Source organism: Dendropsophus ebraccatus, chromosome 2, assembly GCF_027789765.1.
Source record: "Dendropsophus ebraccatus isolate aDenEbr1 chromosome 2, aDenEbr1.pat, whole genome shotgun sequence".
Classification (NCBI taxonomy): Eukaryota; Metazoa; Chordata; class Amphibia; order Anura; family Hylidae; genus Dendropsophus; species Dendropsophus ebraccatus.
Window position 1 is genome coordinate 138,193,527 of NC_091455.1, and position 26,216 is coordinate 138,219,742.

The window sequence follows — 26,216 nt, forward strand, 5'->3', positions numbered from 1 at the left end:
AAAAATAAATTACCCCCAGGTTGTAGAATTAAGACAAACATTTATAAACACATTTTAGCAACCCCATAACATACATTGGGAACTTCAAACATGCCCTGACAGTAAAAGACCTTCAGAAACTGCTGGGAGTTGTAGTTCTCCCACACAAACATTTCATTAATGTTACATCTATGGATGTTATTCTGTGGATGGTCACTGTACATTAATGAAATGTATTCGTATGGAAGAACAACAACAACTTTCAGCAGTTCCTGAAGATCTATAGCTGTTGAGTCATGCTGGGAGTTGTAGTTGATAATGGATGGTGTTGTTTATTACATAATGTAACACACAACCCCATGCATTTTTAACTATAACTCCTAGCATGCCCTGACAGTTAAAGACCTTCAGGAACTGCTGGGAGTTGTTGTTGTTCTCCCATACAAATACATTTGAATATTGCCAGATTTTGCAGTGTTTAGAAGTCTAAGACCGGTGGCACCTGGCAGCTCTTCTTTCCAGCCTGCATCATCAGTATTGGCGAATTGCATGCAGAATTTCAGCTGTGAAGTTCCATACTTGCCCCTACACGGAACATCACTGACTAAATATAACCCGGACAGGTTGGTGACGGTGGCAGCTTGGCAAATGTGGAATGGGCCAACACTATCACTGCAATGATTAGTATATGTCCGGGAAAAGTCGCAAAATTTTGTGCTGCTATTCGGCTTTTCCACACCAAAAAAAACTGTCTAAATGATTAATAATGGAATGTATCAACACTTAATATTGGTTATCTATGTGATATGGATCCTAAATACCCCCGTGTGCTTGTAGACTCTGGAAAGAAATTAACAAATCTTTGCAAACATACAAATGCAATATATTAGGCGGCAGCTCTCTAACTGTAACATTACACTAATATACCAACTAATGAAATACGCTTTCCAATTACGGTTTGTTGTCACAAAATTGCTATCATTACTTTATTTCAGCTTTTTTACCTTTGGCAAACAAGCAACTTAACAATGGATGGGAATTGTTATTGTTCTACTTTTTATATATTTACCACTTGAATTGCTATTTAGGACAACGTTGATTGTGTTTTTAATGAGATCTGCAAGAACATGTTGTATAAACATGCGTCAAAATATGTGGAAAGTTTTACATATTACTATAATGTGAGAAACTGAACTTTTTTGTAGAGAAATGTGAGGATTAGAAACACACAAAGTTTATTAGAAGGGAGAAAAATCTCCAGTGTGGTGCGGATTGATTATCACACTAATGGGCTTTGTATTCTCTGCATTTCAAAGACAGAAGCTGTTTTTTCAGGAATAACCTTTTCAACAGTAACGCCTTCTCCTAGAGAGTGATGGAAGATTTCACACAGTCATTCACAGCAGGCATCTAAATGTGTTAAATTAAAACAGAGCTGCAACTGTATAGGACTCGATGTCTCTGGACTATGCTGGAGGCACTTTAGAATTTTTCTACTCGACTTCCAGAGAGTGAAATTACTTATTCTGTACTTTTTATTTTTTTTTACACATTTCCTTTGGTTTTGGGCACAATTTTCAGCAACGTGCTCTTATACTGTGACATTGCTTCAGGATGCTATCTGCATCATGGTTCTGCTTTTTGTTGTCTATTGATAAAAGGGGAAGCTAGTGCATTTCACATTTATGGTAGCCTAAGACACATAGGAAAAACTTTGCTTACATCACATCTGGGGACTATGTTGAACCAGGATATCTCTTGATTCATGCACTAAACATAAATTCCCAACATATGCCCGTGCATACTACGCAGTGGCAAATGTCATCCATATACCCACTTGTTAATGTTTTGTATAAGTACAGCCAGTTATACTTTCCTTTATTGTAAAAATGCTATACCTACATATATTGGATGCCAAAACAGTCTTGTCAGCTCTATATGGGTTTTTTCACCCATTCAATGTATTCCCTTTGATTATGCATACATTAACCCCATAAGGTCAAAGATAATTTTCGTTTTTGCGCTTTTGCTTTTTCCACTTTATGTTTAAAAGGCCATAGTGCTTGCATTTTTTCACCTAGAGACCCACATGAGCCCTTATGTTTTGCGACACCAATTGTACTTTGCAATGACAGACTTTATTTTCCCATAAAATATGCTTCGAAACCGGAAAAAAACTTTTGTTTTCATTTCTTTACGCCGTTCACCCTGGGGTAAAACTGACTTGTTATATATGTTCCTCAAGTCGTTACGATTACGATATGTAACTTGTATAACTTTTATTTTATTTGATGGCTTTCAAAAAATTCAAACCATTGTTAACAAATATATGTTCCTTAAAATCGCTCCATTCCCATACTTATAACACTTTTATCCTTTTGTCTATGGGGCTGTTTGAGGTGTAATTTTTTGCGCCATGATATGTACTTTCTAACAGTACCTTGATTGCGCATATGTGACTTTTTGATCGCTTTTTATTACATTTTTTCTGGATTTGATGCGACCAAAGATGCGCAATTTTGCACTTTGGAATTTTTTCGCGCTGACGCCATTTACCATGCCAGATCAGCAATGTTATAAATTAATAGTTCGGGCGATTATGCATGCGGCTATACCAAATATGTTTATTTATTTATATTTAAAAAATGGGAAAAAGGGGGGTAATTTGGACTTTTAATAGGGGAGGGGACTTTTTATTAATGAAAAAACTATTTTCCTTTTTTTTTTTTTTACTGTAACTGGAAGTCCCCCTGGGGGACTTGTATATACACAGCACTGATCTCTCATAGAGATCAATGCTGTGTATATACTCAGCAAAGATCCATTCCATCTGTGATACGTTGCTTTGGCCTGCTGCAGGCCATAGCAATGTATTGCCAAGACGGGATCAGCGACGCTGAGTCCCGGCCAGAAACACGGATTTTAGGGAAAGTTAGACAAATTCCTAATGTACATTAAATATGGGAAATGCACATATAAGGCTATTTCCCTTGATTTAGTGTTGAAATTCTCAAAATTCATGATGTCACGAATCAGGTTTAATTCCTATTGAGTGTCCAGCAGGGGGCGCAGTATATGTAAAAGTCTATGGACTGTATTGAAGTGTATGAAAAATGCAATGTAATGTAAAAGCCACACTTTATTAATGGACTATGTGTATGGAATAATTTGGGGAGCAAGGACACTTGCTCCCCAAATGGAGGGCACCGAGCAGGGAGGGAGAGAGGTGCCAGTAAGTCTAACTACCTCCTCCCTCCCTGCTTGGTGCAGTAGGACAGAAATACACTACTACTACTCCCATCATCTGCTAATAGTATAAGTAGGTGATGGGAGGAGTAGTGCTAGGGAGATCCCCAGCACCAAGCCTCCCCTCAGCCGACATAACCCACCACACAACCGCCGCCGGTGACCTTCCGAATCTTGCCCCAGCCTCCCCCACCGCTGCATGTGCACTCACTTTCCTGTCAGTCCTGGTCCGAACTGTCAGCTCTCTGCCGCCCCCGCTGCACAGCTACTGCTGCTGCCGCCACCGGTGACCTCCGGATGTGGTCCCCCAGCCTCCCCACCTCTGCATGTGCACTCTGCATGTGCACTCACTTCCCTGCCGGTCCCGGTCCGAACTGTCAGCTCAATGCCGCCCTCCCCGGCACAGTTGCTGCTGCCGCCACTGGTGTCCTCCAGGATCTGTCCCCCCAGCCTCCCCCACCGCTGCATGTGCACTCACTTCCCTGCCGGTCTGAACTGTCAGCTCACTGCCACCCTCGTCGCACAGCTGCTGCTGCTGCCGCCGCGGGTGACCTCCCGGATCTGGCGCGCGAGCCTCCCCCACCGCTGCATTTTCACCCACTTCCCTGCCGGTCCCGGTTTGAACTGTCAGCTCACTGCTGCCCCCGCTGCAAAGCTGCTGCCGCTGCCCGTAGCCGCAAGGATCTGGCCCCCCAGCCTCCCCCAGCGCTGCATGTGCACTCACTTCCCTGGCGGTCCCCATCCGAACGGTCAGCTCTTTGCCGCCGCCGCATCCTGCCGACTCTGTCCCGGATGATAAGAGCTTCTGGGGGTGACATCCAGGACAGAGTCGTCAGGACGCGGGGGTGGCAGTGAGCTGACAGTTCGGACCGGGACCGGCAGGGAATTGAGTGGACATGCAGCAGTGGGGGAGGCAGGGGGGCAAGATCCGGGAGGATACTGTCGGCGGCAGCAGCTTTGCGACAGGGGGGGCATTGAGCTGACCGTTCGGATTGGGACTGGCAGGGAAGTGTGTATACATGCAGCGGTGGGAGAGGCTGGGGGGCCAGATCCGGGAGGCCACCAGCGGCGGTAGCAGCAGCTGTGCGGTGGGGGCGGCAGTGAGATGACAGTTTGGATCGGGAGTGGCAGGGAAGTGAGTGCACATGCAGGCGGCGTTTGTGCAGTGGGTGGGGGGTTAGTAGTAGTGTCTTTCTGTCCCACTGCACCAAACAGGGAGGGAGTTTCCAGCAGGGGGCGCAGTATATGTAGAAGTCTATGGACTGTATTGAAGTGTATGGAAGATGCAACGTAATGTAAAAACCACACTTTATTAATGGGCTATGTGTATGGAATAATTGGAAAAAATTGTGGGCACCGAGCTAACTACCTCCTCCCTCCCTGCTCGGTGCCCTCCATTTATTCCAATTATTCCATACACATAGTCCATTAATAAAGTGTGGTTTTTACATTATGTTGCATCTTCTATAGACTTTTACATATACTGCACCCCCTGCTGGAAACTCCATAGGAATTACACTTGATTCGTGATGTCACGAACTTTGAGAGAATTTCAACACTCCATGATCTACTTAATTAAGGGAAATAGCAGTATATGTGCATTTCCCATAATTAATTAACATCAGAAATTTGTTTAACTTTCCATAAGTAATAACATATTAAAAAATACTTTTGTCCAGACTTCTCCTTTAAGCATCCACACCAAATGTGAGCTAATAATGAACTTTTTGATAAATAAATAGTTGTTTAGTTTAGACAACCCCCTTAATGATATTTATACCATTTGGTAGCTTTAAGTGCCATGACTATCCTATTTTTTATATGTATGTATGTATATATATATATATATATATATATATATATATATATATATATATATAATATATATATATATAGATTTATTATTTTATTTTTTTTGTGGTGGGGGGGGGGGGCGACAGTCCAGTTTTTGCCAAGACTGGCCTGATTTTAAAGACACAGCCCTGGCAATATAATGTCCCAGCCATGTCCTTGAAAGCCCCACCACCTAGGCCAGCCCCCTGTGCCTTACACTATACACCCATTAGAAGTCCACTGCTGAGCTCTAGAATCTGGCAGTGTGACACCCATGGGTCCTGAAAGTTATTATTGTGGCTGTGTAGCCCTTGATCCTAATCACTGTGTATAGAGTACAAGTTTAGATGTTGCACATTCAGTATATACCTGTATAACACTTGTCTTTGTCTTCTTTCTGCTCTAAAAACTTTATTTCATCAGTGGACAGTGGCACCTAGGTGGGTTATTCATGTCAGCTGATCGTTGCGTCATTTTTTTTTCTTTCAAACATGTTGAAAGACAAACGACTCGTACAGCAACGATCTGCTGCCGTCGCTCTGTGGAATAGGAGCGGCGGCAGCAGACCGCGGCTGTATGCTATGGGCTGCCCAGATGATCAGCGATCACCCAGGCAGCCCCCCGCGGCCCCACCCACACTCACCCTCTCGCTGCTGCCACGTGGAATAGCGGCCGCAGCGAGCAGGGGAAGAGGAGCAAACGAGCGCTGATAGCGCTCGTTTGCTCCTGTCAGTCGGTCCGTGGAATAGTGCCTTACGTGAGGAAATGTGGGAAAAGTGTGATTTTCTGTAAATTTGTAAAATCCCTGTGGAATAGGGTTGGAATGCAAACCATAAAAACAAACAAAAAAAAAACTAAGTGAGACTATAAACTATAAGGTAAATAACTGGTCACAGGTAGTCTTTGAATGGATTTTCTTTATACTGTATATACAATAGCATGTGAACGAGGTATATAATACATTTAGGAAAGCTGCCAACCGAATGTTCATTTAGCCAACAATTCAGTCGAGTGTGTGTGTTCTGAATGGTGGAAAAAACTGCTGCCAGACAGCTCTGGAGGTGGCTTATCTATCCAAGAGCAAAAGGATAGGGCAGTTAAAATCCAACATTACATCTCTTCCCCTCCCCTCCCTTGTTATCTGTTTTCGGGGGAGCCACAATGCACATTAGGTGGGCATCTAATCCAGGTTAAATTGGTAAGTTTAGTTGACACATGCCTAATGTGTATGGCCAAATAAAGTTTTATGTTTAAGTGGGGGTGAAGTAGATGCCACCTTTTTTTTTTTTTTTTTTTTTTTTTTTAGAACAGTCACCTTATTCCTGTTTCGGGCAGGAAAATCTTGTGTGTTTAGTATACAGATTATCACAATCTGCTGATGGTAAATGGTGCATGTAAACACATAAATCTTTTCGTACTTACCACCAATCATTGCACTTTGTTTTGTCTCTAGCATGCATCAAATAAGCCTCAGCAATGCTAATGTATGTATCCACATCAATATGCTAATTAAAAACATGAGTTTGACTATTATGGGAGTACGATGATTATTTTTATCACATTGTCCATTTTATTCATTGCTTGCTTCAATATGCAAATAACTTTAACTGAATCTTTCTACATACTAATCATATGTTTAAACATTTCCTGACAGTTATTGCTAAAAACCTAATTACTCGGTAATGACTTGCATAATTCTACACCAGTTGCTATGTGGATGCATATGTTTTAATAATTGCTGTAATAATTTAATCAAACGTTTCCAGTTTAATTTTATCAGTATCATTAGATTAAAGCATCACTCTTTTAGACTTATAACAATGATACATACATATTTTAAGTGTATCTGCTATTTGTGAGATGTTTTGCTTAGTATGAAGGGACAGATTCTTGTCGTATGTAACAAATAGGAGTTCCCTGATGACCATGAATTCATAAGTTGATAAGTCTTACATAACACTTGTGATATTTGAGTTCAATATGAAGGTTAGTGGTGCTATAAGGTATGTGAACTCTTTATTTCTGCATAAATTTAACCTAAAACTAGATCAAAATTTTACCCTAAAGTCCTAAAAGTAGATAAAGAGAATTAGATGAAAAAGATACATCATAAATATTAGACTTGGTATTTTATCTATTGGGCAGATGTGATCCAGTGTCACACATCTGTGAGTGGCAAAAGTATGTGAACCCTTGCTTTCAATATCTGGTATGACCCCCTTGTGTAGTAATAACTGCATCTGCACAGCTGTTAACTATTCCTGCATGTTGGCATGGAGGAATTTTAGTCCTTTTCTCTGTACAAACCAGCTTCAACTCTGTTAAACATTGCTCGGTTTCCTCACATGAATTGCTTGTTTCAAGTCCAAACATTTCTTTGGATTAAAGTCAGGACATTGACTTGGCCATTCCCCAAAAAATTGACTTAATTGATCTTTAAAGTGAAACTAGCTGTTTAGAAGACTTAAGCCCCAACTACACGGGTCGACGAGAGGGAGCAAGTGAGCGCCAACCTGTCAGGTCAGAGCTTGCTTGCTCCTTGTTCCCTGCTCGCTGCTTGCGCTATTACATGTGTCTGCAGCGAGCAGGTAAGAGCCGGGCATGGGGGGCCTGCCCCAGGGATCACTAGATCGTCCAGGCAGCCCATAGAAGATAGCTTTGCTCCTATTACACAGACCGACGGCAGCAGGTCTCTGCTATTGTGAACATTGAATCAATGTTTTAAATGACAACAATCCGCTGATATCGTGCAGGGAAAAGGAATGTATGTGAGGTAAAAGGAGGAAAGGTCATTTGTGAGGTTAAAACAGTGGCAGAGAAATTCAGATATGTGAAAACCTATCCCCCTGTAAGAAGCAGTCAGACTGTGTGGGTGCTAGGAAGCATTTTATCACTGTCACCACTGATGTTTCTTTCTGTTAGCATTTACTGTATAGACCTGAATAAATCCTGTAAACTTCACTACATTGGAGCCTGCTTAACTTCCCAAAGTGTGCTATAGAGAGGATACACTTAAGGAACCTGACTCTCAGAACCCCCTTAAAATCTCAAAGAACTCAATATCCCACGCTGCCATATCATAAGAGTGGTGTGTGGATAACAGTTAAATAGATTCAGTATTTTGCTTACAGTGTAAACAGAAGCAGATTGAGCCAGCAATGGGCAGATACTTGGCATTTGGCTCTGAGGTGCAATGCTTGCTGGGAAATGTAGTTTCCTGGCCAGCGCCTTCTTGCATATAGACTGACTTAGAAAAACTTATAGCTCAGGAGTGGCAGCAGCTAGAAAGACAGGATAGGTAAGACCAGCTAGGTTTGGGAGCATCACCGGTTGTACAAGTCTATGGAGTCTGGACCATACAATGGCATTTCCTATTTTTAGGTCTGGGCTTCAGGCAAATGCCATGGCATTCACAGTTGTGTTCTTTGGCTTTAAAGTGTACCTACATATTTGCCAACAGTCCCAGTTTTGCAGGGATTGTCCCAGCAAAATCTCATCACAGTTATGTCCCAGGAAGTCACCCCCATGTCTGCCCTTCCCTATGCCTTTAGCCCATGTGCTGATATAGTGAGGTACCATAAGCTCCCCGCTGGGACAGTACCTCTTGTGGTTGCAGGCTGTATCTGCCTCTGGGCACTTTTTCCTGTATCTGCCTCCTAGGGGCCACTATTTCCTCCCAGCGTGAGTGACATCACTCTTGCAGAGCAAGGAGAAGAGGAACAATGCAGGCAGGTGACTACTTTTTTGTTTTAATTACACATGGAGGGGGGGGGGTTACCTACATAGTGGAGGAGGTGCCTACATATGAGAAGAGGGGCTAACAGGGGAGATGTCTACATGAGAGGAGGTGGGCTAACAGGGGAGATGCTAACATGGGAGCAGGGGGACTAACAGCGGAGATGCCTACAGTGGGATGTAGTGCAATTGCTGATGGGTGGCCACTCCGGTAGAGGCAGTATCATCCATATACAAAGTCCTTGCAAGGAAGAAAATAATAGAAGGTACTCACCATACTGTGCATCTTTTTTATTTAGCATAGTGCAAACCTAAAATCATGCAGGCATGCAATCTTAGCAGCTGTTTCGCATGCATATGTGCTTCCTCAGACATACAATGAAGCACACATGCGTGAGAAACAGCTGCTATGATTGTGAAGTGCTCTGCGTCCTCGCCTACTCCTGCATGCCTGCATGATTTTAGGTTTGCACTGTGCTGAATAAAGAAGTTGAACCAAAAAGAACAAAATGCATATGCACAAATAGGTAGCACATCACAAAAATACTTTATTATAATATAGACACAGATACAAAAATAACACTAAATAGACAAAGCAGGAGTATAGCAAAAAGGGAGACAAACCCCAAAACCACTCTGCATAAAAACAATTAAAAAGTCCACATAAGTCCGGCCGGTATACCAGCAAGGACTATTCAACCACCCTGACCTAGGACTGTGCAAACAATGTCAAAGTATAGCCAAACTGCCTAAGCAGAGTCCTTATAACATGTACCCTATAACAACATCACAATGATATACATATGAGGTGGGACAATAAAAAAGAGTCACCATGTCAGTCCTAGAAACATATGAAAAACGGGTCAGGTGGGAAAGAGTAACCCCACGCGTTCCGCCGCCCAGCGGCTTCCTCAGGGATATGAATGGTAGAGTGGGGGGCATACTATATATATATCTCAAACGTGTGAGGGCAATTACAATCTTAATGAGATATTATAACATACCATGTGCAGGAGAATCCGGCGTCCGGCAATAGTGGGCGCCATCTTGGAGAAGCTGCGCATGCGCAATAGAGATAAGATATCATAAACATACCATGTGCGCACATTTCATATGGGTAGAATCGTCATTCTCCTAAGACAATCGCGCTTGCGTAGATTACAGTAATGCTAAGCATCACTGAGAAGGATGCTTGTAAAGGGATGGACGATCACATTATATATCCATATGTGTGTGAGCCTATCAAGAACTATAATATTGATCATAGCAAATTGTCACATGGGAGCTGCAGTATGATAGCTGCTAGTTCCGTGGGCTCAGATCAACATCTATTGCGTGGGAAATATCATTGCAGTCACAACCGCAAATAGAACTACACTAATAATAAAAAAACTAATGAAAAAACTGATGAAAAAATTAGATCATAAACTTATAGCCAATATAATGCACTATCAATGTAAACCCACGTAATTGCGGTAGCCAGGTAATAATGATATATAATCATATGATTATGACGACTTTATGTCGTACAGCTACCTATGAATAGCAATAGTTCGTATGGCAGCAACGGTTCATCCAAATGGTGGGGTATATTACCCCATATGGATTATCCTCATTATAGCGGCGCCTAGCAATATGTGGCCCCATATGGATCATTCCCATCAGAGCGACCCCTAACAATATGCGGCCCATATGAATCATCCTTATCACAGCGGCGCCTAACAATATGTGGCCCCATATGGATCATCCTCATCACAACGGCGTCTGACAATATCGTCTAAATCAAGATAAGTCGGCGGATCAGTATAGATGTTACAATATCAAACCTAATCCATAAAACTAAAAAGTATAGAGTATAGACCTGTATACCTATTTCCAACCCGACAAGGGCAGGTAGTGAGATCCAATAGTAGTGAATTGAAGGACTCTAACATGTTAAAGATAGATCATATAGCTACCGCATAGAAGACGCTAGATGTAAATAGCGGAGAATAAAAAAATTAAATAAAGTAGTAGAGAATCACAATTAGTAAAGAGCCAATCATACTGGCACGATGTCAGGATGCTCAAATATGTATGGTATTCATAGAAAATAATAGATACTATATATCAAATGCCGATAATTGCCGCACGATAAATACAGTATAACTGCCACATACAGAGTACTGAGTATGAATAACGGCGAATAGATAGAAAATGTAAATAGCGGCGAATTAAAGCAGTCACAATAAGTAATGAGCCAATCATACTGGCACAATGTGTCAAGAAGCTCAGATATGTATGGTATTCATAAGAGGCAACAATGCTATATAATAGATACCAATTAGTATCAGTGACAACAACAAAAAAATGAAAAAATGAAAAAATGGTGAGAGGCAAGTCAGAATAATAGTGAGCTGTTATTATATAGAGTATCAAAACGCTCCACTATATTACATACTAGCACTATATAAAAAGACGCTAGATATGAATAGCGACCAATAGTGCCCCAAGAAAAAGGAAAGCTTCCATACTACTCATATATATGACCAATGGTGTCACAGGGGAGAGGAAAAATCCATATTACTCATATATATAACCTGAAGGTCCAAAATAGTGCTAGAAAAATATTGCTAGAAAAATATATAAATGTTGTGTATGTAAATACCAGTGGAATATAAAAACAAAAAAAGGAAAATATAATTAAAATTATATTGTAAAAATCGTCTGGACCTGCGTGAAGGGATGAGTGTGCAGCCCAGAATGGCCAACTCTGAATCTGCACATGTCTAAGGACAACCACCCCCTCATGCAAGGCCCAGAAGAATTGTGTATACAACAATAATCCATACCAAAACAAAATAATAATAATTATTAAACTAGACCCCTAAAGAAATGTGGTCCATATGCCAGAAAAACCCATAGTGAAATATAAATAATGGAGAAAAATAATCTTAATAAAATATATTTGTGTATTAAATATAGATTCTCCTGCACATGTACAAAAAGCATGAGATGGTACATAATATAACCTGAAGGTTATAAGGTAAAAAGAGCATCCAATAATAGTCCAGAGTAATAGTCCAAAAAAGAGTCCAATGTTCATCTGGATAAGAGCCACGTGAAGATATAGAAGGTATGGAGGGTCTAGAGTGCATTCATTTCTCCTTCAACATCCATCTAGGCCACTATTCTTGATACATCAAGCAGGAATCTGAATAGATGTATTAGATGATCCCATCTTGGCAGGTTGTCTGGGTAATTGTATATGATAATCCCAGTGAAAATATATATATATAAAAAAAAAAAGGGAAATAATAAATGATAATAATAAACAATAATAATTAATGAAGGTATTATATTAGCTGAGGGGAAGGGGAAAAAAAAAAATTGAAAAAATGAATGAATGAGTGAATGAATGAATGAAATGATGAAATAAATGAATAAATGAATGAAATAATGAAAAATTATATATTTTAATGTGTGTGTCAACCCAACGAAATAGTATTAAAAATGTGAATCGTGACACAATGAAAAAGGTAGGTGTAAAATGTGAATAAGTGTAATCAAGGTGTTCAAAAGTGAAATAAGATCCCGAAGGGGAACTGAAGATAGAAGTGTGATGTGAACCCCCCGGGGGGCCACCACCACCCCCCCCCCCCCCCACCCCCCATGTGCCCCCCTGGGTGACATACCATACCAATCCCCACACTTGGGCCACAGCAAAAAATATCCCAAAACCTAACCCCCCCCCCCCCACCCAAAACCCCCCCACCCCCCCATAATCCGTGTGTCACACCCCACTCTCACACACAACCCCCTGCACCCCCCCCCCTCCCCACACACACACACCCACACAAAAAAAAACCTTGGGAAAAGGGGAATAATAATACCTGCAACAAGATATAGTGTAATCATTTCCTATAAAATCCAGAGAACAGCAACTCTTCATTTAAGCCCTTGGGTGTTAAGGTATCCAATTCATAGATGTATCGTGATTCCATCCTAAGTAGAGGGGGGATAATGTCACCTCCACGAACATTGTAAGGAATTCTTCCTAACACGGCGACCCTTAAATCCTTTGTATTACAGTTATGTTTAGTAAGAAAATGTTCCGCCACTGAAGTAAGGGTCTTACCGTTCATCTTGTCCCGTCTGGCCAATGAAATTGTGGATAGATGTTTTTGTATTCGTTTTTTCAAAAGTTGGGTGGTCTGTCCCACATAGGCTATCGGACACGAACACAGCAGCAGATACACCACATTATAGGATTTACAGTTGGCATATTCCCACAAGTCTATTTTCCGTCCGTCCGATGGATTTATGAAATCACTCCTGGAAATCATAAAAGGACACACATTGTACTCACCACAAGGGTACGTACCTACAATTCTTTTGGGCTTACTGCTCTTGTTTTTCTCAAAGTGACTCCTCACCAACTGATTTCTCAGATTTGGTGCCCTACGTGCAGTTATGGTAGGCTTATCCGAAATAAATTGTGCAATCCTATTGTCACTCATTAGAATGTTCCAATTCTTTGTGAGTAGTTGTCTTACCTCAATCCAGCTCTCATTATAGGTGGTAACCAATCTGACAATTGGTGGATCAACTTTAGTTTTCGTTTGGAGCAATTCTGTCCTGTCACTTCTCAGAGCTCGTTGGTAGGCTTTGGATATAACTCTTTTCGGGTACCCCCGAGTCTTCAATCTGTTAGTGAGATCCGCTGCAGCCGTCTTAAAATCTGAGGGAACAGTACAAATCCGTCGCAGTCTAAGGAACTGGCCTATTGGAACTGCGGTCCGTGTGGAAAGAGGGTGGAAGCTTGAATAGTGTAAGAGACTGTTAGTGGCAGTGCTTTTTCGGTGTAAACTGGTACTGATTGAAGATCCCTCTTTTTTAAGGCTGAGATCCAGAAATTCACCAGTTGTCCGTGATTTATTTGAAGTAAGGAAAATGTTCAGATTGTTCGCATTTAATTCCTCTAAAAATCTGTCACACTCCTCCTCAGAGCCCTGCCAGAAGAAGACAACGTCATCAATGTAACAAAACCATTTGACGACACGAGAGAAATGGCGCGATGGGTACACGTGCACAGCCTCCCACCAACCTAAAAAAAGGTTGGCATAGGCAGGTGCGCAACGTGCACCCATCGCGGTACCAGACACCTGTCGGTAAAATGTACCATTAAAAATAAAATAATTGTGCTGTAAAACAAATCTGAGCAGGTCGATCAAAAAGGATGATTTTAGGTTTGCACTGTGCTGAATAAAGAAGTTGCACAGTACGGTGTGTATACATATACTGCATATTACAATGTACATATATGCGCATATAAACTGTAAAATGGATATAAGTCTGTATACTATTTATTAGAGCAGAGTGTTGGTCAGTAACCTAGATGACAAGCTGTGTACAAGGGGAGAAAAAGAGCAGTATATCGGTAGAAGGAGGCAAGTTTGCTAAATTATTGTATTTGCAAAAGTATAACTACAAGTATATCCAGCGTCGGACTGGGCCACCGGAGGATCCTCAGGTGGGCCCCTCCCCCACTGCTTGTCCAGCAGCTGGGGCCCCCAGACAGCCATAGGATGATGCTGCCTGTCCTCAGTGGGCCCCCAGCTGCAGCAAGATAAATACATGGTTTTGCTGGGTCTGCCCGACTCTGAGACAGCCCCGGCAAAACCATGTCCTGGGTAGTCCCGGGTAGTCCTGAGAAGCTCCGCCCCCTGCCACGGGAAGCCCCACCCCTTCCGGCGGTCGCAATCTCACTCGAGCAGAGAAGGGAGAAGAGTCGCTGGGGCACTAGAGGAACCACACTGGTGAGGTAAGTATAGCTGTTTTTTGTTTTAAATACAGATGGAGGGGCTGGAGAATGATAAGGGAGGTACTGATATGCTGATGAGGGGCAAAAGGATGAGAGGGGTACTACTATGATGATGGAAGGACAGGAGGATGAGAGGGTTACTACTATGATGATGGAAGGGCAGGAGGATGAGAGGGGTACTACTATGATGATGGAAGAGCAGGAGGATGAGAGGGGTACTACTATGATGATGGAAGGGCAGGAGGATGAGAGGGGTACTACTATGATGAAAGGGCAGGAGGATGAGAGGGGTACTACTATGATGATGAAAGGGCAGGAGGATGAAGGGGGAAGGAGGATGATGGAGGGGTAGTAATATGATGGAGGGGCAGGAGGATGAAGGGGCTAGTAGTATGATAAAGGGCGTAGTATTATGATGATGGAGGGGCAGAAAGATGAATGGGTAGTAGTATGATCTTGGAGGTGCAGGAGGATGATGAGGGAGGTAGTAGTATGATGATGGAGGAGCAGGAGGATGATAGGGGTAGTAGTATGATGATGGAAGAGCAGGAGGATGAAGGAGGTAGTAGTATGATGATGGAAGGGCAGGAGGATGAGAGAAGTAGTACTATGATGATGGAAGGGCAGGAGGATGAGAGGGGTAGTAGTATGATGATGGAGGAGCAGGAGGATGAAGGAGGTAGTAGTATGATGATGGAAGAGCAGGAGGATGAAGGAGGTAGTAGTATGATGATGGAAGGGCAGGAGGATGAGAGAAGTAGTACTATGATGATGGAAGGGCAGGAGGATGAGAGGGGTAGTAGTATGATGATGGAGGAGCAGGAGGATGAAGGAGGTAGTAGTATGATGATGGAGGAGCAGGAGGATGAAGGAGTAGTAGTATGATGATGGATGATATGGTCAGTAACAGTGTGATGGTATGTTGAGAGGTACAGTATGGTGATAAAATATATATATATAATATGAGCTGTTCTGGGGTCACTTTCACACACTGAGCCCCCACATAACTATGTATTCTGATCTCCCACAAAGCATTCAGTGTACAATACATCAAGAATCCTCTAGGTACAACAGCTGCAAGCACTACAACTCCCAGCATTTACTGAGTCTACATCCCTCAGGATATGCTGGGAGTTGTAGTACATATGAGCTGTCACTGTAGAGACATATAGTGCTGGACCTTGAGGGCTGATGGTTGTAACAGATTACAGCCACCAGAAGGTTCTGCACAACAAACAATTATTAAAGGTTTGTTCTGTCTGAAACTACAACTCCCAACATACCCTTTATTAAAGCTTCATAAGTGTAGGGTATTCTGAGAGTTATAGTTCGACTGAAAACATGTCGTTCGCAAGGGAGTTGTCGCAGATCCAGATAAATCCAGGATAGGGCGCCGGGTCAGTATGTCGCTTTTTACCGATTCTTCTTTGGTGGGCCCCAAGGATCTTTTCCTCTGGTGGGCCCCAGGTACCCCAGTCCGACACTGAGTATATCTATGTAAGTTAAGAGGGGAATACCCTTTTAAATACAGACACATAATAGAAAACAGTAGATTAAAAAAAAAACTTGAAACCACATAGGTGGAATTAAAAACAAGAAAAAGGGGAATAGTGTGTATTTTCTGAGTCCCTTTTGGAATGATCTTTTACTTAAGAAGTCCAACCCCTTTTTCTTGATTCTAATTTGTTCTATGTGTTTTTTCTTGTGTGTCAGTTTTTAATAAAATATATGAATTTTCTCTCCTCACCTTCACGACGGCACCATAGGAGGATGGGTTGTACCCTAGGGACAGGAAAAAGCACGAGAGGTTAAAAGCCCCTCCCTTTCCTCCCAGCACCAGTGCTTTTTCCTGTCCCATTAGGGCAGGCACGAGAGGGAGGGGATCCGCGTGAAGGCAAGGAGAGATCCCCTCTAGAAGATAAGAACTTACCATAGTGGCTGTAGGGATCGATCGGGGCCTTGGCTTCCTTCCTCCCAGTCAGACAGCCGGCCTCAGGGCAGGAGCGGTTCCGTCGTTCTGGGAACCTCGTACCGTCTCCAGGCGCGCGGTGAGTAGCGGGGGAGCGGTACTACTCTACCCCGCCGTTGGATACCGGAAGCAGGCCGCAGGATGCTCCGTACGACGTAATGACGCAACTCAGGGCGCTGCGGCGCCCGGATGTGACGTCAGACGCCGCGCGCACCGGAAGTCGCGTTGCGCTTCCGGGACCACACAGTCAAAAGAGCAGCGCGAACTGGTCGGGTCGTCTCCTTGTCCTATGATGGATCCCTCCACGTCCGACAAGACTGCTCCGGCGGTAACTGTGAGTAGTGATCCGGCGTCAGCCGCTTCCGCATGCGTAACTCTGCAATCAGTATGCTTCCAATGCAAGCTCTGCATTTTTGTTGTCTGTCTCTCTCTGGATTCATTACATGTCTTCCACTGAGGGTGCTACTGTCTTCCCCACACTGAATATGCAGCCAGGCAATTTCACAAGGGGTTCCCTACCACTCACATTATATTTGCATGGGTGCAGGAGATTAGTCTATGTATATGTATGGTTAGATATATATGCACACACAACATCTGTATATATATATATCTACATACATGTGTGTTAATAAATACACATATTGGATCTCATATAGATTACTCTATCCTCCTTAGGAAACTAAAGAGCCTAATCCTAAAAGGGAAAAACCTAGAATTCCAGAAAGGAGATGTGTATCCTGAAATGCTAAGCTATCTTCTAGCTGCAAGAAAAACATCTGTCCATCATGCATCGGGGACTTTATAAAAGAGGACAGAATATCCTTCCTGGAGGATATCAGAAAAATGATGAAGGATGAAATCGCTACTTCTATAGCCCGACTTCCTCCACCTCCGCCCCTACTACCTCCTCCTCCGCCTCTACCTGCTCCTATAGATCAGGATCCTCCTCAGGCTTCTCCAGGTCATCAGGTGGTGATTAATGACGCACCAGCAGATACTATCTCTAATTATTCGGCTTCAGTAGCAGCCTCAGAGGAATCAACCTCATCCAGGAAACGTAGGAGACACTCATCCGCGTCTTCATGTGAGTCTGGTCAAATTCCAGAAACGGTAGAGATTAGTGACAATGAGACGGAACAGAAGGAGGAAATAAGGAAATATTTCTTTTCTTCAGATCACACCTCTGCCTTACTTAAAGTGGTCAGAGATGCTCTGAGTGTGGAAGAAGTTCAGGAGCAAGTAGCTCCTAAAGATAAAATGTTTCAGGGCTTGAAAACCAAGAAAAAATTGGTCTTTCCGGTTCATGAAACTTTACAACAACTAATCTCTGATGAGTGGGCAGAACCAGAGATAAGACTGCAGGTGCCCAGTGAGATTAGAAGACGCCTACCCTTCGGGGAAGAGGACACGTCCAGGTGGGGAGACATTCCCAAAATTGACGCACAAGTAGCTAAGACCACAAAAAAATCACTATTACCCTTTAAGAACTCATCTCAACTCAAAGAGCCCATGGACCGCAAAGCGGAAAGCCTCCTCAGGAAATCCTGGGAGACGGTATCCTACTCATTAAAGAATAATATCGCTGCCACTTGCGTAGCCAGAGCTCTTCATCTCTGGATAGAACAGCTAGAAGGACATTTAAATAATAAGTGTCCAAGAGAGAAGATAGTGGACTCCTTACCCCTGCTAAAGGACGCCACGGCCTTCTTAGCTGACGCTACTGCTGAGTCTATCAGATTTGCGGCCAGGGATGGCGCCTTAACCAATGCTGCCCGTCGGGCGCTTTGGTTAAAAAACTGGACCGGGGATAATACCGCCAAATCAAATCTATGCGGCATACCCTTTGAAGGTCAGTATGTGTGCGGGGCTCACCTGGACAAAATTATTGAAAAGTCAGCAGATAAAAAGAAGGCCTTACCAGAAGAAAAGACCCCCCAAAAGAAACAACAGTTTAAGCGACCTAAGTTTCAGGACAACTATCGCGGCAAGGGGAAAGGAGGCCGCTGGAGTTATTCCAAGGGAGGTAAAGGTAGAAATATTTTTTTCAACCCTAAAACCTCCCAGGACAAACAGTGACGCTGGTCCTGTAGGGGGAAGACTACAGGGCTTTTCAGGTGTGTGGGCATCTATTACCAACAACAGCTGGGTAACAAATATCATCAGAGAGGGTTATCAGATAGAACTTACTCACCCTCCCCCACACAAATTCACCAACTCACGTCAGTCTTCAATTCCCCTACAAAGAGAATTAGTAGGGAGCGTAAAAAAACTACATCGTATGAAAGTAATCTCCCTAGTTCCATCAAAAGAAAAAGGATCGGGTCATTACTCGAACCTGTTTCTAGTAAAAAAAAACAACGGCACCTTCCGGTTAATTATAAACCTGAAACCATTGAACCAATATGTCAGGTATCAAAAATTCAAGATGGAGTCCATAAAAACAACGACACCGCTAATAGCGTCCAATGCATATATGGCCTCCATAGATCTCCAGGACGCCTACTATCACGTCCCGATACATCAGGACTCCCAAAAATACCTAAGGTTCGCGATACTCATAGGGAAGGAGGTATGTCACTATCAATTCAGAGCCCTCCCATTCGGGATCTCATCAGCCCCGAGAATTTTCACCAACGTGATGTCAGAGGTCGTATCCTGCCTCCATCTCCAGGGGATAAATATAGTGGCCTACCTGGACGATCTTCTCATGATAGCAGAATCTCAGACAAAACTGCTACAGGATTTGGAAACAACTCGCAACCTTCTAACAAACCTAGGTTGGATCATCAATGTCGACAAATCCGACCTGATACCATCACCCAGGAAAGTGTTCCTGGGAATCCTCCTAGATTCGACCCGTCAGATGTCTTTCCTTCCAGAAGAAAAGATACAAAAAATCCTCACAAAAGTCAGGAGAGTAAAGAACAGTTCACTGACGTCGGTGAGAGAAGCTATGTCAGTACTGGGCTCAATGACCTCATTCATCCCGGCAGTACCATGGAGTCAGGCCCATTCCCGGGTGTTTCAGGCTCAGATTCTAAAAACCTGGAACAAGAAACCCTCAGGCTTGGACAAAAAATTTTCCCTCACCCCTCAGACAAAATTATCCCTCCGCTGGTGGCAAAAAAGGGAAAACTTACAAAAAGGGGTACAGTGGAACCCTCAACCCAAAGTGATTCTAAAGACAGACGCAACCCAGATAGGTTGGGGAGCCCAGATAGGGACCCAATTCTTCCAGGGAGTTTGGAACCCCAAAAATTTAAGAGACTCCTCAAACCTCAAAGAACTCATGGCAGTTCAGAATTCGTTACTGGCAGCTCAGAACATCTTAAAAAAGACCCACGTACATGTTCTATCGGACAACGTCACTACAGTGGCTCACCTAAGACATCAGGGCAGTGCAAGACACAATCACCTGTGGTCAGTATCAAAACAGATATTCTCTTGGGCAGAGTCCCACCTTCTGTCCCTCTCAGCAACTCACCTGAAGGGAACGGAAAATATTCAGGCAGACTTTCTCAGCCGTCACCAGGTTCATCCAGGGGAATGGTGTCTCAAAGACCAAGTCTTCCGTCAACTAGCAGATCGCTGGGGGTACCCCGACATAGATCTGTTTGCCACGAGAAGAAACAGGAAAGTGACAAATTTCTACTTCCTAAATCCGTCAGATCATCCTACAGCAGTAGACGCCCTGACGCAGAATTGGGAAGTAAAACTAGCTTATGCGTTTCCACCCATTCCACTGATACCAAAGGTACTCCAGAAGATCAGGGACCAGGGAACAACAGTTATCCTCGTGGTTCCGTATTGGCCAAAGAGAAGCTGGTTCGGCCTCCTAAAAACGTTAGCTCTGGAAGATCCAGTTCTGCTTCCCCAATTAACAGACCTTCTCTTTCAGGGTCCGATTCTCCATCCAGAACCAGAGAAACTACATCTGTCTGCATGGATCCTGAAGAGACAATGCTAAGGAGTCGAGGTTTATCAAAGGAGGTGATATCCACACTCATGAAAAGCAGAAAGAAGGTAACAGCTTCCATCTACTTAAAGGTCTGGAAGGTGTTCTCCTCATGGTGTAGATCCCCTCCACCTTTTCCGGCTGAACCAAATATAGCCCAGATACTGGACTTCTTGCAGGCTGGACTATCTAAGGGCCTCAGACCGGCCACCCTAAAAGTGCAGGTTTCTGCCCTGTCAGCAATATATGACACAAATCTGGCAGACCATAGATGGATTAAAAGATTTATAAGAGCTGCATCTAGGATTAATCCTAAACCTCAGACTATTCCTCCGTCTTGGGACCTGAATATAGCCCTAGAGGGTTTGACAAAGCCCACCTTTGAGCCTATATCAAACATCAACATAAAACTTCTCTCATACAAAACTGTCTTTTTGGTTGCGATATGTTCCGCCAGGAGGGTAAGCGAAATCCAGGCCTTGACTATTCGTAAACCTTATTGTACGATCTCAGAAGACTGCATTACCCTAAAGACAGATCCTTCGTTCCTACCCAAAGTAGTTACGGAATTTCATAAAAATCAGGACATTATCCTCCCATCATTCTGTCCAAATACAAAAAATCCATTAGAAGAAAAATTCCATACTCTAGACGTCAGAAGGGCAGTTCTACAGTATATGGAAACTACAGCCCCCTGGCGAATCGACCAGAACCTATTCATTCAGTTTCAGGGAAAAAATAAAGGGAAGAAGGTGTCAAAAATTACCATCGCTAGATGGATAAAGAACTCAATATCAGAAGCATATAAAGCTCAAGATCTTCCTTCTCCTATTAATATCAGAGCCCACTCTACAAGAGCAGTATCTACATCATGGGCCGAGAGGGCTTCGGCCTCTCTGGAACAAATCTGCAGGGCCGCGACATGGTCGTCTCCCCACACGTTCACAAAACACTATAGACTACTTCTGCAGTCAAGAGAAGAACTGACCTTTGGCAGGAAGGTCCTGCAGGCTGTGCCCCCCCCTAAGAGTAATGGTTGGTATTGCTCCTAATGGTGCTGTCGTGAAGGTGAGGAGAGAAAATAGAATTAGTCTTACCGGTAAGACTGTTTCTTCGAACCTTCACGACGGCACCAGTATCCCTCCCTAGTATTGTATGATTAATATAATACTCGCGTGGTGCTATTGGTTGTTATAAAGGCACTGGTGCTGGGAGGAAAGGGAGGGGCTTTTAACCTCTCGTGCTTTTTCCTGTCCCTAGGGTACAACCCATCCTCCTATGGTGCCGTCGTGAAGGTTTGAAGAAACACTCTTACCGGTAAGACTAATTCTATTTTTCAGTACTGAAAAATACAGTGTATATGTTTTGGTTCGCTTCTGGATTGATGTTTTGATTACCCAGAAAAAAGCCTCATATCTTAGCTTTCTGAATTTGACTAGAGAGAAGAGAGGTTGGGGTAACTGCACATAGTTTTTGTTTCTAGGCTTTGAGTGCAGTTAGACGTTAGACTACTTTAACATTGTTATGTAGTTTGTTTGTTTTTTTTTTCAAAATAATTTCATATAATTTAGTTTAAGTACTTACAAGCAATGTCAGGGCATTTTGTGAACTGCATCAGACGATGTTGCCCTTTTAATGTTTTCATGTATTTTTCTCTGTGCATTGTTTTGCACTGCGGAAACATTTCAGGTAAAAGTTTGTCCTTACATTATTGCATTGTACCTTACATTCTCTGACACTTATTGGCATTTCATATTTCTTCTGGCTGTGTTGCTCAGTAATAACCATGTGTTGCATAGATTCTGCAGCCCAGGGGAATAAAATATATCACAGTTTCATCTCTTTTCAATGTGTGGTCTATCTCATGATCTTTTACAACAATCAGTTTTGACATTTTCAATATTGTATTTCCTATTTCATACAAAACCAGGATTTTACAAATAAGAATAGAAATAAAATCCTTAATTGTTGTTCCTTGTCTGTAGCCTAACGTTTTCCCAGCTATTCTTTTCTATAAGAAAGCACAACTGTTGTGCTTATCAAGCCCATTCATATCCAATCTGATCTGTCATATTGTCGTCTTTCAAAACGCATAGAATAGTTTTGTGTATATAGAATGGACAAATGTTTGATTTTGCCTGGCTATGAATACAGTTAGATAAAGTTGTTAGTCTTGCAAAGTTTGTCAGTCGGGAAATTAATGGATTTATTTTACATTGGGTATACTAGTAAATAAATGTACTTTTCCATGTTATTTTCTCAGCTTAAAAAGCCGACATTGGGAGATCTGTAAAAAAAATAATTAATTGGCACTCAGCTAAAAAAAGAAAATAGGATATTTTACCAGAAAAAATACATAATTGAGCAATTTATGGCGTAGAGCAATTTATGGCGTGGAAAAAGTTTTCTTAATATGGCAAAATAAGAAAATGCACATTCAGGAAATATGTTATTCATTCAGTCTCATTGACATAAGATGCTTAAGTGTTTAAAGCAGCTTTGTGCAATGCTTTGTTTATACCACAGCCCATGTACTTGGTTAGGGCATATGGACCTCATAGGGGACCCCCTAGAGGGGAGAGTTGCTGCCACTCAGTTACATCAGCTCTACCATGTATACCATGATTTGCTGTACATTTGATAAAACTACTTTTTAGAGGTACCAGGAGTCCATACTTGCCAACAGTCCCAACGTTGGTGGGACATATCAGACAGCAGAATAGGTTGAATTTAAACAAACCTGGTCCAAAAGTGAGAATTATGATGATTCTAATTATAAAATTTTACTTTGCCTAATAAAAATATTCAAGGTCTTCATTTTTATTCTCTTCCTCATCTTGGTCTAATGTTTGTTTGTCTTGTATGCTGGATATATTATTATTTAAGAACCAATTGGGCCATGTCTATTGGATGGTTAATTACTTTGTTTAGAAATGTACTAGTGGGGAATTAAGAGTCTCCACATTCTTCACCTGTGGCCACATCAAGCTAGCCTACACCTGCTTAAAACAAAGGACCCTTTCACATGGCCCAAAGGCAGGCAGCAAACAGTGAGATGGGTGCTTGTTTGCAGAGTCTTCAGGCTGGAAACACATGGCAGTTTTTTTGGAAAGCTGCCACTGCAGTTTTTGTGCCAAAACCAGAAGAGAATCCAACAGAAAACAGAAGTACAAGTCCTCCCTTTGTATTTTCCATCCCATTTGAGTTCCCTTTTGGTTTTGCCATTTTTTTTATCTTTACACGGCTAAATTAAATGTGTAGCTGGGGCAATTTGGTAAATTGTTCATGCGGCAATTTAAATTTAGCCAACCAACGAGCAAAGATTTGCTTTTTCATTGGCTGATCACTTAGTCCATCAAAAAATCAAGTCAAAAAAATAATGAAATGCGGAACTCACCATGGTGCTACTCTTTATGCTTTATTGTAGAAACACATATTCAGGTGCAGGGGAGAGAGGACAGAAAAGGTTAGATAGACTTATTTACTTTTGTATTATTTCTTTGATTTGTACAGTATTTGCTTATATTAAACCAGCAAACTATATCTACTCACTTATTACACCTTATTACACATGGCGATGATTTGCCAAATGAGACACATTCTGTATCACCCCGTGGAATAGTGCCAGCGATTAACTGACAAATTAACAAACTCTTAAAAGGCTATGTTGCCACAACGTACAAAAGATTTAAAAGAACATTTTCAGGAACGTTCTTTCCAATCTTTAATACGTTGTGGGAACATGGTCTGTCCATGTAAGGGTATGTTCACACTACGGAAAAGGCAAGGAATTTGTCAATTCTTTGGGCGGATTGAGGATTGTGCTTGAGAAATCCCATTGAACCTGAATTTTAAGCGGAAGTCGCAGCGTCAATTCCACTTGAACTTCCTCACCTATTTCGTAGTGTGAACATACCCTCATAGGAGATGTGTTGTCAACAGCTGATTAAAGGAAAGGGCTGTGTTATTGAGCCATATAATAGGCCCTGTAAGGTTGGCACCAATCTACTAGATCCTTGTGTACACAGCAGCTCGGGCCATGTAATACGGCCTTTGGATATTTTCTGTGGATATTATTTTTGCACATGTTAGAATCCTGTAAAACACAACCAATTATTTTCCTACAATTTTCCAGTGCAGAGAAAGGAAACACCTGACTGGTTCTGATTGGAAACTCCATTTTTTGCCTTTGCCCTAGTTTTACTGAATGTTCCCAACTGTTTGCGGAAACCTGCCTTTTTTGCTTGATATATTACCTTCAATGTCTTTTTATTAATGTGATGAATCATCTCAGATTTGCTTTTCCATGTCATTAATTTTGTGAATTAGCACAGACCCCTCTGGCATGGAAAGAATAGAACAAAATAGAATGTGTGTGATTGAAAGTAAAACGACTTTTCATTTTTAAACTTCTTTGGAAAATATTGTTCAAATTGGCTTTAGGAAAAGCTATTTTCTAATTATTTTAAGTATTATTGTTAATAGTCTGCTGGTTTCTTATCATATATAAGCAGGCTTGATTTAGACCACTGCTTTTTGTTAGATTTGAGAACGTTTCTTTATATTTATACATTCAGCTAACTCTGGTTAACAACGTAAGGATTTTTTTTTTATTTACATGCAAATTTGTAGTGAACCCAAGTAGCTAATTTCTGGTATACATACAGCGGGGGTTAAGACCAATAAGTATGTGGATGAAGAACTGCATAAGGGGTGTTCCCACCTAGGCAGAAGAAAGTAAATTAATACAAAAAGTAACTTGATTTTCCATTATGGTGCAACTGCTGGGACATTCTTTTTTTATCATGGAGACGAATCATGGATATCTACCATGTCTATGGCATTCATGCAAGACACTGTTAGCATGGACAATATCCACTATCCTAACATCAGGTCTCCTGAGGATTACAGGATATGAAACGCGTTGAGACCGCAACTGAGGGTGTTCAGATGAGTATAAACTCCAGATACATCTGAAAGTTTTTATTCCCTCTCTATCATTCGCTGTTTTTGACCACTAATTGCCTGGGGTTTATTTGTGTCTTCGGTGATTTTAGCTAGCCGCGGGTATTGCTGGCTCAGGAGCTTATCGGGCGGCCATATTGCGGCATACATGCGATTTATATGTTATATCACCATAGTATTTTTTTTTTTTTTTTTGTAGCTCATGTGGTTGTTACATCGGTTTGCTCATGTGAATATGGGCGCCATATTGTAGTAATCTGGCTACCTAGGGCTGTGGGACTATAGGTTGTCTGTCTACTGATTAACCATTGCAGTCTTGTTTGTACTGTACATCTGGATATCAGATTTTTATATATTACTCATTTTATGGTGTATCATTGAGCCATACAATAGTTACTACCCATTTCAGTTAACATTGGTGATCTATACAACAGTATGTATTTTTTTAGAAACATCTGTATCTTTTTCACACAACTTTGTTACAATTACATCACTACCGCTGTTGGTCGTATATACTATTGTACCTATCATAAATAATACACTATACTTGTACTGCATGGTTTGGAGCTAGTACTAATCACTAGTACACTTTATCCTAGATAGTGTGCTGATTAGTGAGATAGTTAGTTCCCTTTATCTTCATCGCTGACTATAAGAGAGAGGGCAGGTTCCGGAGTGGGGGGGGGGCGTCCTTTTCAGGACGTACATGCCGCCTAGGGCAGGTGTAG

General features: G+C 42.1%; 1 protein-coding gene and 1 long non-coding RNA gene across 3 annotated transcripts in view; one reads left to right on the top strand and one right to left on the bottom strand.

The window, feature by feature from the left end:
* The window catches only part of TPK1 (thiamin pyrophosphokinase 1), a 429,239-nt gene that overhangs the window by 330,007 nt on the left and 73,016 nt on the right, over positions 1-26,216 (top strand). The gene's annotated exons all lie outside the window — the stretch shown is intronic.
* LOC138783560 (uncharacterized) overlaps positions 11,768-26,216 on the bottom strand; it is an 82,969-nt gene continuing 68,520 nt past the window's right edge. Inside the window, exons 6-9 of the long non-coding RNA XR_011361711.1 lie at positions 13,329-13,784; positions 12,911-13,107; positions 12,666-12,777; positions 11,768-12,026 (exon numbers count right to left, since the gene is read on the bottom strand). This is a non-coding gene — a long non-coding RNA (uncharacterized lncRNA). The remainder of the gene's footprint in view (positions 12,027-12,665; positions 12,778-12,910; positions 13,108-13,328; positions 13,785-26,216) is intronic.